Below are 4481 nucleotides of genomic sequence, written 5' to 3'. Positions count from 1 at the left end.
TTGGTACTTCAAGCATATGTTGATGTGCATACTTTGTATTTTCATCATCATCTTTTGCTGCTTATCCAGGTTGCAGCAGACCAAGCAGACCAACCAGCTCACCCCACAATTCCCTATCTTCAGCCAAGTTCTCTAACTCTTCCTTGGGGATCCCGAGGCATTTTAAAGCCATCTGGGCAATATAATCCCTTAGCATGTCGTGGGTCTTCCCCGGGGCCTCCTCTCAGTTGGAGGTGCCTTTAAGACCTACCTAGGGAGACTATTAGGATGCATGCACGAACCACCTCATCTGGGTCCTTTCAATGTGAAGAAATATGCCAGATAGTCAAGGTTCTCACCCTGTCCAGGAGTCTAACCACAGACACCTAACACAGGAATTTTTGCTTCTTGTATATGCAACCTTATTCTTTCGGTCATTAAGCTTGTATTTTATTCAGATGACATTTCCAATGCAGGACTTTATTTTTAATAGAATATGACTGCAGTGTGTTATTACTACTTGTACTTATTTAAAAAAACCTGAGAAGGTCATCAACCACAGCTTAGGGCCCCTTGACACATAACATGATTTAAGCCGACTATCGCACGAAGGAGGAATTGCATGCCATTCATGGAAAACCACAGCTGCTTCTAATGCCTCGTACACCTGTTGCAACAACTATTCGCGCACACCAGCAGCTGAAAGACAGAGAGTGCCCTGTGAGAGTCCATTCAATCCCTCTCGTGGCAGGTGATGGGCAAATTCCAGGTGAAACACACACGGACATCCAACACCACTCGCTTGACATTGAGAAAATGTGTGGCCAATCACACTGTTAGCACGGAAACAGTGAGCAGGCGATCACTTTTGAGCTGGCTGTCTAAGTGCCCCCATGAGTGTGGCATTGCAAAAAGCAACACATATGTGGTGCATGTGTGCCACCCCACATAAATTCTGGAAAAAGTGGTTTCACAGCAGCTTATGAACTACCTTACCAAGAATAATCTTTTTGAGCCCCTGCAGTCTGCTTTTAGAAAATATCATTCCACAGAAACAGCTCTTACTATGGGCCCTGTCCCACTGGCGTTTAGGAGGATTTGCGCATGAAATGAGGAGACAAAAGCTGAGCGTCCGCAACAAAGGTGGGCAGAAATGACAAATGTCCCGGGGTGGATCAGCGAATACATGAAGAAGAAAAGTGGATATAACAGGGAACAGAAGTGAAGTCGACCGCGGAGGCGCCCCCATGAGGGGCACAGCGGCCGTGATGCACTCACTCCATCCGTGCCCACTCTGTCTGCATGTGCGACATACCATTTGCGACCGTGATGTGGCCGTGCTGGACACGCGTCATATCTGTTTTGCACGCTGTCCAGGTCCACCGCCAAGCCACTCCAACCCGTCAGTTATGGATATCAGCGGATGACAGGGGATATGCAGCCCGTTGGTTGTGTATGTCCTGCGTATGTCTTCAGTATGTGTTCAGGCAGTGATGCAGATCTCATCCGCAGCAGGATTTTTGAGCCGCTCAAAAATCCTGGCTGAGGACATGCGTGCCTCTGCGGATGATCACGGACGTGTTCGGATGGCGGCCGACTCATACAGGAATGTTACACGGTTATTGCGGTTGTTTGGGGGATGTGGGCCACTTTTGTGCGCATTCCATCCACAAATCCTCCTAACCGCCAGTGGGACAGGGCCCTAAAGTGGTGAATGATCTACTTGCAATGGATTCAGACATCACTACGGTTCTGGTGCTATTTGATCTTAGTGCTGCATTTGATGCCATGGATCATCATATTCTACTTGATAGGCTGGAGAATCATTTTGGGATTACTGGGAATGCCCTTGCATGGTTGACATCATACCTGACCAGTCGTTCTCACTGTGTTTTGTACAATAACACTACCTCTAACCTTAGTGACATGAAATTTTGGGTTCCACCGGGGTCCGTCTTAAGCCCCCTGGTTTTCTCCTTTTACATAGCACCCCTTGGACACATATTGTGGCATTTTGGGGTTACCTTTCACTGCTTTGCTGATGATACTCAGTTATACATGCCGATAACTGCTGGTAATCTCAACCACATAAAATCCTTAGAAGATTGCCTTGCATCATTGAGAAGCTGGATGTCTAGCAGCTTTCTGCTTTTAAACTGTGAAGAGACATAAATGATGGTTCTTGGTCCAGTGAGACATCGGCATCAATTTGACCAGTTAAGGCTCAGCCTACGCTTGTGTGTCATACATCAAATCATGGGTTTCCCATGATGCACCCAGTGTTTCTTTTTATTCACCTCTTTTTGCTCTGTATGCACCACTCTGCTTTTAATCATTGGTGATTGATCTCTCCTCTCTTCCACAGCATGTCTTTTTCCTGATTCTCTCCCCTCAGCTCCAACCAGTCCCAGCAGAAGACTGCCCCTCCCTGAGCCTGGTTCTGCTGGAGGTTTCTTCCTGTTAAAAGGGAGTTTTCCTTCCCACTGTTGCCAAGTGCTTGCTCATAGGGGGTCGTTTTGACCGTTGGGGTTTTTCTGTAATTATTGTATGGCTATTGCCTTTCAATATAAAGCACCTTGGGGCAACTGTTTGTTGTGATTTGGCGCTATATAAATAAAATTGATTTGAATTGATTTGATTTGATACATCACACTAACAAAGTGAGGAACCTTGGGGTAATTTTTGATCCTACATTGTTCTTTGACCTCCACATTAGAGATATTATGACGAATGCTTTCTTCCACCTGCGAAATATAGCGAAGATTGTGGTTGTATTTATTTTTTCATACGTTTATCTCCTTGTTAATTTCAGGTATTTTATGCACCTTTTCTAGGACAGCGATGGTAGTGCAGTGGTAAAGTTAATCAGACCTTTTGTAAATTGGGTGGTGTGTATTTTTTTTTTTTGTTCCACAGCAGCTGCGCAATGTTGTTCCACATGCTCCATCTGCTCGCACAGTGTGTTTAGCTGCAACAGTTTTGTGCACGCACATGCAGCACGATCTTTAAAAGCCTGCCCATGTGTCCCTCCCGACATTGGCTCAATGTTTTTGTGCAGGCTGTTTAGCCGTGATTTGCCCTGATTCCTACTTATTTGTGCTATGTTTGAAGGAACCCTTAACCTCCTAAGACCCGCAGGTTCTCATGAAACAAAACTTAGTATTATGGTCTAGACAACCAAAAATGTCATGTCCACATATGTGGATGCCAGGCCCTAGGAGGTTCAGAAAAGTTATTACTAAATGATGCTTCCAAACGTCACATGGCTTATAATGCCAACATTAATGATGGAGTTCCGAGCACAGAGAAGGTCTGTCACAGACATCCAAATCCATGTTGCCTTGAAGTCAGTACCAAAACATAATGTGGTGTATTGTATATGAGGTCTCTTAGATAATAAACCGACCCTTTTATTTTTTTTTTTAACTATATGGATTTGAATGACATGCGATTACACCAATCATGCTTGAACCCTCGTGCGCATGCGTGAGTTTTTTCACGCGTGTCGGTGACGTCATTTCCCTGTGGGCAGGCCTTGAGTGAGATGTGGTCCCGCCCTCTCGGCTGAATTCCTTTGTTTCACACGCTGCTCGAGACGGCGCACGTTGCTTTATCAAAAATTTTTCTGGACCTGTGAGGAATATCCGAGTGGACACTATTCGAGAAATTAAGCTGGTTTTCTGTGAAAAGTTTAACGGCTGATGAGAGATTATGGGGTGTTTCTGTCGGTGTAAGGACTTCCCACGGAGCGGGACGTCCTGCAGCGCTTCCAGGCGTCTGTCGTCGGCCTGTTTCGAGGTGAAAACATCCTAATTTAAGGCTTAATTCACCCAGGACATCGTGAGAGAACAGAGAAGATTCAGAAGAGGCCGGCATGAGGAATTTATGCGGACATTCCACTGTTTAAGGACATTTTTTTAATGAAAGACGTACGCGCAAATTCGCCGAGTCGTTTCCGTGACGACTCGGCAAATCTGTGTGCGCCGCGACAGGAAAAACACCTCCGTGTTGAAAACCATTTGTAGAATTCAGGCGGCTTTTAATGGCTTTCAACAAGTGAGTAACTGAGAAATTGTTTAACAGCTTGGGCATGTTCCAACTTGCCCGTTAAGATTTCCAACGGAGGTGTTTTTCCTGCCGCGACCCCCCGCGGTCGGGTCCAGCCCGACATGCGACTCTGCCCGCACGTTCTTTCATTACAAAATGACCGTTAACAATGGAATGTCCGAATAAACTCCTCATGCCGACTTCTTCTGAAAGTTCTCTGTTCTCTGACGACTTACTGCGTCAACAGAGCCTGAAATGTGGAAGTTTTCAACTTGAAACGGCGAGACGCTGCCGCCTCGAAGCGCAGATCGCCGTCAGGCGCCGTGGACCGTCCTTAAAGCGACACTACCAGACCAAAATCTCTCATCAGCCATTAAAATTTTTACCGAAAACCAGCTGAATTTATTGAATGGTGTCCACTCAGTTGTGCCTTACAGTTTTGAAAAATTTTTTAT

The sequence above is a fragment of the Thalassophryne amazonica genome, chromosome 4, assembly GCF_902500255.1.
Source record: "Thalassophryne amazonica chromosome 4, fThaAma1.1, whole genome shotgun sequence".
NCBI lineage: Eukaryota > Metazoa > Chordata > Actinopteri > Batrachoidiformes > Batrachoididae > Thalassophryne > Thalassophryne amazonica.
The sequence above is the reverse complement of the archived record's forward strand: the minus strand, read 5'-3'. Positions refer to the sequence as shown.